This window comes from Scyliorhinus canicula, chromosome 11 (genome assembly GCF_902713615.1).
Source record: "Scyliorhinus canicula chromosome 11, sScyCan1.1, whole genome shotgun sequence".
Taxonomy (NCBI): Eukaryota; Metazoa; Chordata; class Chondrichthyes; order Carcharhiniformes; family Scyliorhinidae; genus Scyliorhinus; species Scyliorhinus canicula.
In genome coordinates, this window is record NC_052156.1 from 33447006 (window position 1) to 33462702 (window position 15697).

General features: G+C 43.9%; 1 protein-coding gene across 16 annotated transcripts in view; it reads right to left on the reverse strand.

The window, feature by feature from the left end:
* Window positions 1–15697, reverse strand: part of LOC119973993 (protein tyrosine phosphatase domain-containing protein 1-like) — a 202304-nt gene that overhangs the window by 77502 nt on the left and 109105 nt on the right. The gene's annotated exons all lie outside the window — the stretch shown is intronic.

A 15697-nucleotide genomic window follows, 5' to 3' on the forward strand; every position in this document is an offset into this window, starting at 1 on the left:
TATTTAGATGTGCACTTGCAATGCCAAGGCATACAAGGCTATTGGAATACTTAGGTGATTGTTTTTGACCAGAACAAACAAACCCGAGATGCCAAAGGGCCTGTTCTGTGCTGTAGACCTCTATGACTCGATGATATTGGGCAAAATTATGGAAGGTGGCGTTGAACTGTGTGAAAGTGTATCCGTTTTTGTATCCGAAAATAAATTTGAATAGATTTCAAAGAACCCCGATGAACGTTTATTGAGCTAAAACATTAGCTATGTTTCTCTCTCCAAAATATACTACCTAATCTGCTGAGTATTTCCAGCATTTTCCATTTTTATTTCAGATTTTCACCATCTGAAATTTTGCTTTTAAACAAGTGTCCATATAAACAATTCACTAAAAACTCGTGCATAGTTCAAAAAGTGAATGGAACGTTGGTCTTTAATTCACTGGGATTTAAATACAAAAGCGAGGAAGTGATGCACAAGCCTTGGTTTTGGCCACTGGAAAGGTACAATATGTTGGCTCTGGACGGGGTACTGCGCAGATTCACCAGAATCATAACTGGGTCTACAGGGTGCATAAACTTGACTTGTATTCCCTTGCATTTATAAGGTTGAAGTGTGGTCTAATTGAGTCTTTAAGCATAAGTTCCAAGGGATATGGAACAAAGGCAGATAAATAAAGCTGGGGTTCAGATCAACTGAATGACATGACAGGCTCAAGGGCTAGTCCCTCGATTCTTTAGCGGCCCTCTTGGGCTGGTATTAGTGTTACTCCTTCTTTCCTATAATCAGTGTTGCACTCACCCATACTACCATTCCTATTTACACTATTCTCCTTCCAGTCAATGTCACTCGAAGTCTAGTTGAAATTCTCTTTCTGTCATATTCTCTTTGGCCACTATTCTCAACAACTCAAATTTAACTTAATTTAAGTTGGACCCTTTTACTTTTCAGTGTTCTGTTCTATCCCCGCTAATTCGTCACCAGCATAACTCTGTGTTCCAGTAATCAATAAATATAAATCCAGAAAATGCTGGAAATACTTTGCAGGTCAGGCAACATCTGTGGCAAGAGAAAGAATTAACATTTCAGATTGAAGACCTGTTGGACATCGGTATCAAGGGATACAGAACAAAGGCATGGGAATGGTGTGCAAGCACAGGTCAGTCATGATTTAACTGAATGGCAGAATAAGCTCAAAAGCACATTCATTAATTCTTACCAGTCAGTGGCATATTCATTGATTCTCAATTGTATTACGATCCCAGATCAGACCCAACAGTGACTAGGATACTGGACAAAAACCCCAACATTTTATTTTAATTTTGGGACTGTGAGGAAAGGACACTTCACTCCTGGAGTGATTGCACGCAGAAATAGGGATATGGTATATTAAAACAAACCTTATAACTAATACAGTATTACAATCTTTAACATCACACCAGAAAATAGCTACAAATACCCCTTAAACAAGTGTATACAATACCCTTAATTGCTATCTTTATTCCCACTTAAACAACAAGTAAAACTCATCTCAGCTCTCACTTCAACTTAAATACCAATGGCACAGAGGAATACTTGTTTTACAAAGATATTACGGCTATGTTCTGACTCCTGTCAGACCCATGCAGAAACTTTGTATGTCTTCAAAAGCTGTTTCAACTGGCTTGTTTCAGCTCCCCCTTGTCCTCAGACAGGTCTGCACTGCTTTAAAGACTGTTAATCTCTTTTTAACTGCACTGCAGAGAGCAAAACCTGACTTATGGTCCCAGCTTCATCCAGAACGGAACGCAACTGAAAATGCTTTCTCATCAATTTTAACAGATGCACCATTGAAAACAACTTATCCGGCTGCATCACAGACTGGTATGGAAACTTCTGGGCCCAAGACCGTAAGCAACTACAGAGAGTTGTGAACACAGCCCAGTCCATCACGCGAAACTGCCTTTCATCCATTGACGCTGTCTACGCCTCCTGCTGCCTTGGGAAAGCGGGCAGCATAATCAAAGACCCCTCCCACTCAGGTTATTCTCTCTCTCACTTCTTCCTTCGGGCAGAAGATACTGAAGTTTGAGAACACGCACTGACAGGTTCAAAAACAGCTTCTTCCCAGCTGTTACCAGACTCCTGAATGACCCCTTTATGGACTAAACTGATCTCTTCACACAACTTCTCTACTGAGTAGCACTACACTCCTTGTTTACTTGTAGTAGTGCTACACAGATACCTGTGCCTATGTATTTACATTGTGTTTTTATGCATGTCCTATGTTTTTCATGCATGGAACGATCAGTCTGGTCTGTACGCAGAACAATACTTTTCACTGTACCTCGGTACACGTGACAATAAATGAAATTCAATTCAATTCTCAAAATGCCTGATGCCTTAGCTCCATCCAACAATTACATAATCTCACCAAGCTGAAAACTAATCAACCCTCGGGTAATCCCCTTAATCAAAACAAAACTTAATTAGCCCAAGTTTTTCCGATGACTAGTTGCACCCCTGGCTCCTAAAGTATGCGTGTCTTTCAAACTAGGATTTCTTTTAAAACATGACTGCAGAAGTCAAACGCACTCTAAACTAGGCCTTTAACCCATACGTCAGCAAATACTTATAAATATATATATATATACACAAAATTCCTACATTCATCACACCAGTCAGTGATTCAAAGAGAACAAGACCTGAAAAAATACATTGACATTACTGAGGTGGAGGAGTTTCTGCAGAACATTTGACTGCAAAGAGCAGACTCCTGCTGGTGTTGTGTTTAAAAAGACAGAAGAAAGCCTGCTTTTTCATTGATATTAGAGCTGAAATGATAATCTGCTCCATAATGAAGGAAAATTGAAGTCACTGCAAACTGACCTAAATCTATATTCAACAAGCGATGGTTGGCATTATTTATAAATTTCAGGTACCCAATTCTGTTTCCAATTAAGGGGCAATTTAGGGTCACCAATCCACCTAGTCTGCACATCCTTTGGGTTGTTGGGGTGAGACCCATGCAAACACAGGGAGAATGTGCAAACTCCACATGGGCAGTGACCCGGGGCCAGGATCGAACCCGGGACCTCAACGCTGAGGTAGCAGTGGTAGCCACTGCAACACTATAGAGATGGATGGCATTAATGCCATTCCTCTTTTTTCCTTACAGTATACGTCAACTCCTAACAACCTAAAATGTTAACTCTATTTCCGCTTCTGCATCACAAATCTATGTCTGCCATGACATCAGTCCCAATATTAGTGAGCTTTTATTTATTTAAATGGAGGTCATCTTTCACTGTTCTCTGACAACGCGTCTCTAGGGGTGGAACAATCCCCATATTCTTCCAGAGACAGAAGAGAAAATATTGAGCAAAATAAAGCCTGGTACAAATTGATAAGTTACTTTATTCCAAAATCAGGTGAACATTAGTGGTTGTAAAATCAGTACAACTTTATTTTCTAACAGTCCATGTTTGCTTACATCAGTACATTCTGCAGGCCGGACCAGTGGTTGAGGTGGTGGTGGGTGAGCATTTTAGTGTGGTGCATTTTATGTTTGTTATGAACAAAGAAATAGACAAGTTGCAAAAAAAAGGTTTGGATTTGGGGAGAGCGGATTTTAGTAAAATACAGCAGGATCTGGCCACGGTAGACTGAGAAGAGTTACTTGTGGGGAGATCTACAGGAGAGCAGTGGGAGGGGAGTTCAAAAAGGAATTGGGGAGGCTACAGGCCCAACGTGTTCCTTCTAGGGTGATAGGAAGGAGTAACAAGCCCAGAGAACCATGGATGACCAGAGATATTGAGGATTCGATAAGAAGGAAAAGAGAAGCTTTTAGCAAGTACATGGGGAGCAACTCAGCAGAGGCACCAGTGGATTACAGAAAATGAAGGATGGAGTTTAAGAAAGCAATTAGAAGAGCAAAGGGGGGATATGAGAAAGCTCTGGCTGGTAAAAGAAGGAAAAATCCCAAGATATTCTATATCAATGGGAAGAGGATAACCAGGGAAAGATAAGGACCCATTCGGGACCAAGGGGGCAATCTGTGGGTAGAGCCAGAGGACATTGGTAGGGTATTGAATGATTACTTTATATCAGTTCACCCAAGAGAATGAAGATGTAGGTATGGAACTCAGAGAGAGAGACTGTGAGGTTCTTGAGCACATTGACATATGGAGTGACAAAGTATTGGAGGTGTTGGCAGGCTTAAAAATGGACAAATCTCCAGGTCCAGAATAATTGTGGCCCAGGGAGGAGATAGCAGGGCTCTGACCCAATTTGTTAATTCCTCCCTGGCCTTGGGAGAGGTGCCACAGGACTGAAGAACAGCTAATGTGGTTCCACTGCTTAAGAAAGGTTGAACAGATAAGTCAGGGAACTGCAGACCAGTGAGTCTCACCTCAGTGGTAGGGAAACTATTGGAGGAAGTTCTGAAGGACAGAATCCATATCCACATGATCAGGAATAGTCAGCATGGCTTTGTCAGAGCGAGGTCATGCCTAACAAATTTGATGGCATGTTTTGAGGAGGTGACAGGTGTGTAGATGAGGATTTCAGCAAAGCCTTTGACAAGGTTTCACATGAAAGACTTATGAAGAAGGCAAATACACATGCCATACAGGATAATTTGATACGGTGGATTCAAAATTGGCTTTGTTGTAAGAGAAAGAGGGTGATGATAGATGGCTGCTTCAGTGACTGGAAGCCAGTGTCCAGTGGAGTACCACAGGGATCTGTGCTGCAATCCCCCCCCCCCCCCCCCCCCGATATTTGTCATTTCAATAAATGACATAGATGATTATGTGGAGGGTAGGATCATTAGGTTTGCGGATGACACAAAGATTGGCCGACTGGTTAACAGTGAGGTTGAGTGTCTTGGGTTACATGAAGATATGGGCAGGTTAATCAAATGGGCAGAAAAGTGGCAAGTGGAATTTAACCCTGAAAAGTATGAGGTGATACACTTTGGAAGGAGAATTTTGACAAGGAAGTATTCAATGAACAGCATGACACTGGGAAGTTCTGAGGAACAAAGGGACCTTGGCATGTTTATCCAATGATCTCTGAAGACAGGAGGGCAGGTTAATAGGGTGGTGAAAAAGGCATATGGGACATTTGCCTGCATCAATTGAGGCATAGATTACATAAGCAGGGAGGTCATGTTGGAGTTGTATAAAACTATGGTGAGGCCACAGCTGGAGTACTGTGTGTAATTTGGGTCGTCACATCATAGGAAGGATGTGATTGCACTGGAGGGGGTGCAGAGGAGATTCACTAGGATGTTGCATGGGATGGAACATTCAAGTTGTGATGAGAAGTTGGATAGGCTTGGGTTGTTTTCATTGGAGCAGAGAAGACTGAAGGGTGACCTGATCGAGGTGTACAAGATTATGAGGGGCATGGACAAAGTGGATAGGGAGCAGCTGTTCCCCTTAGTTGAAGGGTCAGTCACGAGGGGATACAAGTTCAACGTGAGGGGCAGGGGATTTATGAGGAAAAACATTTTTACCCAGAGAGTGGTGACGGTCTGGAATGCATTGCCCGGGAGGATGGTAGAGGCAGGTTGCCTCACATCCTTAAAAAAATATCTGGATGAGCACTTGGCACGTCATAACATAGAAAGATATGGCTATGGGCCAATGCTGGCAAGTGGGATCAGGTAGGTAGGTTCGCGGTGTTTCATGTGTCAGTGCAGACTCGATGGGCCAAGCGCCCTCTTCTGCATTTTCTGTGATTCTCCCCGACTTAATGTCCTCCAGCATTTCTAATCTCAAAAGTCCATGCAATCTTGTATTTAAAAACTTGAAAATCATGAGCATATTTAATTCATGAGCGTAAATCTATTTTCCGGTCGATTTTTTAACCAATCCTTAAATCATCCTCTTTCCTTTCCATGGAGAAATGGTCACAAAAAAAATCAACAGGAGGTCTGCTCTTCGCTGAAGCAGCTAATCTCAAGTTTTAAAAAGAGAATCAATATACTGAAGTGGTTTACTGCAACTGTGACCAATTATAAACATTCTAGCCACTGAGATATCAGAAGGAGTAGGCTAAACATCAGTTAGAGTGGAGTTCAAATGTTTGGCTTTCATGGTCAGATCCACAAAATGTAAAGTACATCTGCAAACTCATTATGAGCAGACACACATGCTTAGCACCAGTGATTACCCTTGTGAGCTGCAGTCATGTATTTAAAGTTGGATACATACACAGGCTAGACAACATTTCTGAGATGCCAGATCAAAAGTGCTTTGGTAGAACATTTCATGATGAGGCGTGCCACATCACAATTTCCATATCACATCCTGAAAGCATCAGGAAACCCAGATGTAATGTCCAGAGATTTTGTACAATAACTGGCAGAACAGACCTCCTAAAGTTGTTGCATGAAAAACAATAGATCAACCAACCAGTTACTTTGTTCTATGCACCAAATTTATAAAGCTCATCTTCACCGGATATAGGGAACTGTCATTAATCAGATCATGCTGGAAAAAAATGGTTCAATTGTTTACTACTGTTCCCCACTAGATGTGGTAGGCTACAGAGCTTTGACCTAATTCACAAGTAGCTTGGCTCTTTAACTTTAGCTATGCCCTGATGCTTGTGTATCCTTTTTGCATACATGTAGCCCTGTATTGTTGGTAGGTTGACATTGGAGATGAAATGAAAGATCTTGTCCACAATAAAGGAAAATTGGGGCTGCCACAAATTGACCTAATTCTATATTTAACCAGCAATTGTTGGTACTGGTGTAATTTCTCCTTTTACTTACAGGAAACGTGAACTCTTAACAGCCTGAAATGTTAACCCTGTTTCTCTCTTCACAGATGCTGCCTGATCTTTTGAGTATTTCCAGCATTTTCAGTTATTTGTTTCAATTTTTCAGCATCTGCAGTATTTTGATTTTGCATTCCAAATTCAAGTCTGCGATAACACCAGTTAATCCCATGATCTTCACTAGGTAGTCGTGGATTCTAAAGAATGCTTGACACTGCATTCTCACTGAACCAAAATTTGATCACCTGGTTTGATATTGGTCGAAATGTGTGGGATATGCCATGCCATGAGGTTAAAGATTGTGGTGGCATAATCACATTTCTTAAATAAATTTAGTTTTTTCTATTGTTACGAGCAAGGCGAATAATCCCATCTCTCCACATTATACTCCACACTGCCACCTTGTTACGCACTCACTTAATCCCTCTACATCCCTTTGCATACTTTTTGTGTTCTCCTCACAGCTTACATTCCTTTTAACTTTGTATCATCACCAAACCTAGATACATTACTCATGGCCTCTTTGTGTAAGTCATTAATATAGATTGTATATAGCTGAAGGCCTAGTACTGATCCTTGCAACACTCCACTAGTTAGAGCCTGCCAACTTAAAAATGTTCCGTTGCTTGGCTGTTGACCAATCCATGCTAATATATTGGCTCAGATCTTGTCAGTGGTAAGAATATCGTGCTCTGTTCTGGCCACAATCAAAACTGCAGCCAGTCCATTATGCCCTGAAGCTTTATGGACTTCCTATCCTAGCTGCAAGTCACAGCACCAAGACTGGCTTAGTGGTAGGAGACAGAGGGTGGTGGTAGAAGGCTGTTTGTGTACCTGGAGGCCGGTATCCAGTGGCGTATCATATGGATCAGTGCTTTATGTTAGTGATATAAAATAAAACAATATAGGTGAAAATGTGGGAGGATAAGTAAGTTCACAGATAACACAAGGATTGGCAGGATGGTTAATAGTGAGGGAGGAGGTCTTAGATTGCAGGAAGAAATAGACTGTTAGTTAGATGGACAAATCAGTGGCAGATGTAAAGTGTGAAGTGATGCACTTTGGAAGGAGTAACAAGACAAGGAAGTACTCAATGAATTGCAGGACTCTGAGGAACTGAGGGATCTTGGGGTACTTGTCAACATATCCATAAAGGTGGTAGGACTGGTTAATAGAGTAGTTAAGAAGGCATATGGGACACTTGCCTTTATCAGTCTTGGCATAGATTATAAAAGCAGGGAGGTTATGTTGGAGTTGTGGTTAGGCCACAGCTGGAGTACTGTGTGCAGTTCTGGTCACCGCCCTATGAAAATTATGTGATTTCACTGGAGACGGTGCAGAGGAGATTCACCAAAATGTATCCTAGTGTGGAGCCTTTGAACTATAAAGATACTCAGAATGCTTTATATAGAGGATAAAAGGCTGAGGGAGAGAACTGATTGAGTTGTGTTGAATTATGAGGTGTATGGGTAGGGTGGATAGGAAGCAGCTGGTCCCCTTAGTTGAAAGGTCAATAACAAAGGGGCAGAATTTTAAGGTGATGGGCCGGAGGTTCAGAAGGGATTTGAGCAAAGTATATTTAACCCAGATGGTGGTGAGAGTCTGGAATGCACTGCTTGGGAGGATAGTAGAGGCGGGAAACTTCACAACCCAAGTACAAGGTGAGCACAATAAATGTCATAAGATTAAAAGGCTGTGGGCCAAGTTCTGGAAAGTGAAATGAGTGTAGTTTTATTGATAGAGACGTGATGGGCCTCTTCTCTACTGTATGACTCTATGGCCGGGATTCTCCCACTTTGTTCGCAGCTGGGATTCTCCTGTCCCACTGAACGTGAATGCAGTTTTGGCTGGAATGGCAAAACTCCCTGTTCTCGCTTGCAACGGGGCAGCAACGGAGGAGATCGAGGAATTCCGGCCTATGACCCGATGGCCATGCATCCTTTGATATCAGCATAACAAAGAACATCCCAGAATAAGGTCCAGCAGGCTGACACTGTTATACTGAGGTTTTTAAATCTTTCAAAGGCTTTTAACAGCTTTCATTAGTTTGTATAGCTGTACATCTTGGCATGCATTGAACGCATTTTTCATTACTTGTTTACTCAATTAATTATAAGCAGACACAGCTGTGCCAATACAATAGATCTCTGAGTGCATTGGATTTTTTTAAATTATGAAGCTGCGTGGTGATAGAGAGCAGAAGCCTGGGAGATGTTTTGGGTCGGACGGAGGGCAGGATCCTGGTGAGCACCTTGTTAATTCTCCATCAATTTTAGCTTCTGCTGTTAATCATTTTCAACCCAGGTCCGAAGTGATTAGAAGCATGAACATCATAGAACATAGAACATAGAACAGTACAGCACAGAACAGGCCCTTCGGCCCTCGATGTTGTGCCGAGCAATGATCACCCTACTTAACCCACGTAACCGGTATACCCGTAACCCAACAATCCCCCCATTAACCTTACACTACGGGCAATTTAGCATGGCCAATCCACCTAACCCGCACATCTTTGGACTGTGGGAGGAAACCGGAGCACCCGGAGGAAACCCACGCGCACACGGGGAGGGCATGCAGACTCCGCACAGACAGTGACCCAGCCGGGAATCGAACCTGGGACCCTGGAGCTGTGAAGCATTGATGCTAACCACCATGCTACCGTGAGGCCCCTCATGTCGTACATTTCTGGGCAAGTTCAGGGCATCTAGCCCAAGTCAACAACGGCAGGGTCAGCATTGAAGGCATCCATGCAGGGTTCCAGGTAATATATTTCTTCCCATTGGAAGTTTCAATTTCACAAGCAAATGCCAACGTGCTTGTCAGGACTTCCTCTCAGTCCCAACGCACAAGGGCAGTGGGCTTAAGTTTGCAATTAAATCAATCGGAAGTTCTTGGCACTTAATCCCTTATCTTGTGTATTAACCTTTTGTATGGAACCTTATTAAATGCCTTTTTGAGGTCCAACTCTACATCGACTGGCTTCCTTTTATCTACCCGACAAGTGGCATCCTCAGAAGGCTAATACATTTGTCAAACACAATTTCCCTTTCATAAAACCATGTTGACTTTGTTTGATCATACTGTAATTTGCTAAGTGTAAATGGCTGATTATTTATGTCCACTGCTGTTATGGATGAGGAAAATGCTGTAGCACAGCAAATAGTTTAGCATAAGAACAGGCAACCAGATTTTAGTTTTGGTGAAGACCTTGGGTTTGCTGAGGTCTTTAAGTCAGTGTGTGATTGGGGTTATGAAAGAAAAAGCAAGCAACCAGACCCCTTTCCTCTAACTATATGTTTAGTGACTGGTTGATTATTGATGGAACCATCAATTCACCAGACACATGTTTCCGATGTAAATCTAGGCTTTAATCGACTTACTTCAGAGCCAGCCTGTTACCTGTCAATGAACTCGTAGTGAACTCAGGCTGACTCTGGACACAGGTATTTATACAGCTGCACTAGGGGGGAGGAGTCGTGGGCGGAGCCAAGGGTGGAGCCCAGTACAAGTTCCTGAGTGCTCCCAGCGCTACTCCCCCTAGTGGTAGGATAGCGCTACTGTGCTTACAAAGACAGTGTGAATTAACATATATACATCTATATTACATTCACCACAATTATATCTACCCTCCTCTACATCTTCATATCTGCACCCTATGTTCCCTTTAAAATTTACTTCTTGTGCATGACCAGCTTTTTTCAGTGTGAAGACCTTTACATTTTTTGCACGTTTGCACACATGCATTACCACGGAACAGAGCTGTTGCAGTACCTAATATTCTGCTGCACATTCATCCACATAGTTTCATAGAATTTACAGTGCAGAAGGAGGGCATTCGGCCTATCGAGTCTCCACCGGCTCTTAGAAAGAGCACCCTACCCAAGGTCAACACCTCCACCCTCGCCCCATAACCCAGTAACCCCACCCAACACTAAGGGCAATTTATCATGGCCAATCCACCTAACCTGCACATCTTTGGACTGTGGGAGGAAACCGGAGCACCCGGAGGAAACCCACGCACACACGGGGAGGATGTGCAGACACCGCACAGACAGTGACCCAAGCCGGAATCAAACCTGGGACCCTGGAGCTGTGAAGCGATTGTGCTATCCACAATGCTACCGTGCTGCCCCTAGTTTAATGAGAACATTGTCGTCATCTACCGAAAATAGTGTCTTTATATAAAGGGTAATGTTGTGCAGCATACAGTAAATCATAATGATTTTGTCAACTCTTTCTGGGGCACATTGATAGATACTCTGAAGTGGCCTCAACATCAAAAACTTGGGCAGAATTCTCCGAACCCCACCGGGTCGGGGAATCGCCCGGGGCCGGCGTCAATCCGCCGCTGCTGTGTCCCGAATTCTCTGCCCCCCCCCCCACCCCAGAGATTCGGCGGGGGTGGGAATCGCGCCGCGCCGGTCTGCAGGCCCACGCAGCGATTCTCCGTCCTGCGATAGGCCGATGTCCTGCCGCTGACAGGCCTCTCCCGCCGACGTGGATTAAACCACCTACTGACCGACAGGATTGGCGGCGCGGGCGGGCTCCGGGGTCCTGGGGGGGGGGGGGGGGTGCAGGGTGATTTGACCCCGGGGGGAGCACCCCCCCCCCCCCCCCCCCCCCCGTGGCCTGGTCCGCGATCGGGGCCCACCGATCGGCGGGCGGGCTTGTGCCGTGGCGGCACTCTTTCACTTCCACCTTCGCCATGGTCTTCACCATGGCGGAGGCGGAAGAGACCCCCTCCCCGCGCATGTGCCGGTATGATGTCAGCAGCTGTTGACACTCTGGCCCATGCGCGGACTTACGCCAGCCGGCGAAGTCCTTTCGGCCCCGGCTGGCATGGCGCCAAAGGCAGTTCACGCCAGCTGGCGGAGTGGGAACCACTCCGGCGCGGGCCTAGCCCCTTAATGTGAGGGCTTGGCCCATAAATGTACAGAGAATTCCGCACCTTTGGGCGGCCCAACGCCGGAGTGGTTCACACCACTCCAACACACCAGTACCCCCCGCCCCGCCGGGTAGGGGGGAATCCCGGCCCTTGACTTTCCTCATCTACACATAACCTCATTGCAACTACAGTCAGCTAAAGTTTAGGGATAGTACTGTGATTTGAGAAACCTGTATGGCAGCAGAGGTACCACACCATAAGCTGTTTGTTCTCTCTTAAGAGTTTGTGAATTAAAAAACTGCGTGAACTCCCAAGCTATATATTACTGATATGCATGATATTAATCTGTTTCTCATTGTTCATGGATAATGCCATTTTTTATTCACATGCATCAGGTCATTGTTTTGGGGTACATGAAATACTACATTTCAGGCTCGTCAGCTTCCTAGATAACACCTATGAATTGAATACAATGTTGTGATGCATATGGCAGATGGTAATGATTTTGCCAAATTTGCAAGTGAATTAAGTGCAAGAAGATAGTGGCTTTTGTGCAACAAATACTGAGATGTGAGGCCATTCCTTTCCCAGCTCACGAGTCAAACCTTCACTCGATTTCACTCGAATTTACATTTAGTCTGTCAGCTCATCCTGTAAAGAGACCCAGCCTTCTGCTTCTTCAATCCTATTCTGACCAAACTACAAATAACATAACTTCCCTTTCCAAGTCCCACACTAGTAGATTTTTTAAAATTGATCTGCAGGATGTGGTTGTCGCTTGCTAGGCCAGCATTTATTGCCATCCCTAATTTCCCTTGAGAAGGTGGTGGCCAGTTGCCTTTTTGAACCACTGCAGTCCCTGATAAATAGGTACACCCACAGTGCTGTTAGGGATAGAGTTCCAGGATTTTGACCATTCCAACATCCCTTTCCACTCCGAAGTCCTTGAACCTATTGTTGCCTCCTAAATCTTTGGCATAATCCCATGCTTGAACCCCTCCAAGCAGGTTTCCGTTCCTGCCACAATATTGACACAGTCCTCAACAGAATCACAAATGGCACAAATGGTGACCATGCAGCACTATCCCTCCTCAGCTTTTCTATCTTTCTGAAGCCTTTGACACATCTAACCACACAATCCTTCCCTAATGACTCCCTGTTGTCCAGCCACATGGAACTGTCCTTGCTTGATTCCATTCTCATCAAATGAACTGTAGCTAGATGATCAATCACATGTATTGTCTTCATACTTGTGCAATGTTACCTCTGGAATGTCCAACAATCTATTCTTGGTCCCTTTCTATTCATCAACTAGCTACCCCTTAGGAATATGAAATGAAATGAAATGAAAATCGCTTATTGTCACGAGTAGGCTTCAATGAAGTTACTGTGAAAAGCCCCTAGTCGCCACATTCCGGCGCCTGTCCGGGGAGGCTGGTACGGGAATCGAACCGTGCTGCTGGCCTGCTTTATAAGCCAGCGATTTAGCCTTGTGGGCTAAACCAGCTAAACCAGAATATCAACGAACATTAACAAAGCTGAAAACACATCAGGTCCACATGGGCTGTCAATGTTCAGCTCTATCTCACCATCACCTCCCTGTAACCTTCCACACCCTACAATCCCTGTGTGCTCTTGCTCCTCCCTATATTTGTAAACTCCCCCTAGTTCTCAAAGCATTTGTGATCTCTGCACTCCTCTAATTCTGGTATTTTTCATTTTCTTCTGCTTTAAATCGCTCCACCAATGGCAGCTACACTTTTGCCTAAGTTCTGGTATTCCCTTACCAAACTTCACCAGCACTCGTATCTCTTGATCCTCCTTCAAGTTGTTTCTTAAAGCCTTCCTGTTTGGCCAAACGCCATCTGTCCTGATATCTCCTTCTGTGGCTCACTGTCAAAAATGTTTCTATTGATACTGCTCTTATCATTCTTCTTGGGAATTTTTAATCCAGGAAACTATAGGCCAGTGAGCCTCAAGTCAGTCGTAGGTAAATTATTGAAGAGAATTCTCAGGGACAGGATTTATACCCATTTGGAAACAAATGGACTCATTAGCGATAGACAGCATGGTTTTGTGAAGGGGAGGTCGTGCTTCAATAACTTGATCGAGTTTTTGAGGAGGTGGCAAAGATGATTGATATGGGAAGGGCGGTGGATGTTCTTTTCATGGACTTCAGTAAAGCCTTTGACGAGGTGCCTCACGGCAGACTGATACAAAAGGTGAAGTCAAACGAGGTGGCAAGATGGTTACAGAATTGGCTCAGTCACTGAAAGCAGAAGGTAGCTGTAGAAGGGTGTTTTTCCGACTGGAAGGTTGTAACTAGTGGTGTTCCACAGGGATTGGTGCTGGGGCCTCTGTTGTTTGTAGTATACATAAACTATTTGGAGGAAAATGTAACTGGTCTAATTAGTACATTTGTGGATGACACCAAGGTTGGTGGAGTGGCAGATTGTGTTGAGGATTGGCAGAGGATACAGCAGTACATAGATAGGTTGAAGACTTGGGCAGAGAAATGGAAAATGGAATATAATCCAAACAAATGTGAGATAATGCATTTTTGTAGGTCTAACATAGAGGGGAAATATACAGTAAATGGCAAAACTCTTAGGAATATAGAAAGTCAGAGAGATCTGGGCCTACAGGTCCATAGATCTTTGACAGTGGCAACACAAGTGAGCAAGACAGTCAAGAAAGCATTTCGAATGCTTGCCTTCATTGGATGGGGCATCAAATATATAAACTGACAAGTCATGCTCCAGTTGTGTAGAACCTTGGTACGGTCGCACTTGGAATATTGTGCACAATTCTGGTCGCCACACTACCAGAAGGATGTGGAGGCTTTGGAGAAAGTGCAGTGGAGGTTTACCAAGATGTTGTCTGGTCTGGTGGGTGTTAGCTATGCCGAGAGACTGAATCGACTCGGATTTTTCATTAGAACGACGGAGGTTGAGGGGTGACCTGATAGAAGTGTACAAGATTATGAGGGGCATGGATAGAGTGGATGGGCAGACATTCTTTCCCAGGGTGGAGGGGGTCAGTCACTAGGGGGGAATAGGTTTAAGGTCTGTGGGACAAAGTTTAGAGGAGATGTGTGAGGCAGGTCTTTTACACAGAGGGTGGTGAGTGCCTGGAATGTGCAGCCAGGGGAGGTTATGGAAGCAGACACATTAACGACATTCAAAAGGTATCTCGACAAATACATGGACAGGATGGGTACAGAGGGATACGGCGCTAGGAAGTGCTGAGAGTTTTAGTTAACGGTGGTATCATGACCGGTACAGGCTTGGAGGGCCGAAAGGCTGTTCCAGTGCTGTATTGTTCTTTGTTCTATTAAAAAATGCCAAATAAATGCAAGTTATTGTTGCATATGATGGTAACACAAATAAAATATACTGTAAGAAAGTCGATGTAAAGGAAATACTGTTGTTAGCTTTCCTGCTGTTGTAAAGGTGGCTGCATGTCTCAACAAGGTATTTTTACATCCCTCATGTCATTGATGTACTACAAATTGGCTGGCAGCGGGTGGTACATCCTGAGGGGCACTGAAAAGGTCATGTCTATGGCAATATTTCTAATAATGCTTAATTGCCAACTGTGTTGGCTGTAATAGGTGAACATGCTAATGATAGCTTCCCCGCTTTATCCACGTACTTTACTTCAACAAACTGGTGATTCTGAATCTCCTCAAGACTTTACCATGGTTAAGTATTACATCAATCTAAAATATACTCCAACTTACATTTCACAGGTATAAAACAAAAAACTTGCAGGTGGAAAAAGCTTCTCCCAGGACGAGGAGGAAGGGATGATAATTGTTTTAATGTTATATTGGCAGAAAGTACACATTTATTACAATGGCTCAGTGGTTAGCACTGCTGCCTCACGGCGCTAAGGTCCCAGGTTCGATCTCTGTTCTGGGTCACTGTCCGTGTGGAGTTTGCGTGGGTTTCGCCCCCAGAATCCAAAGATGAGCATGGTAGGTGGATTGGCCACACTAAAATTGCCTCTTAATTGAAAAAAATGAATTGGGTACTCTAAATTTAT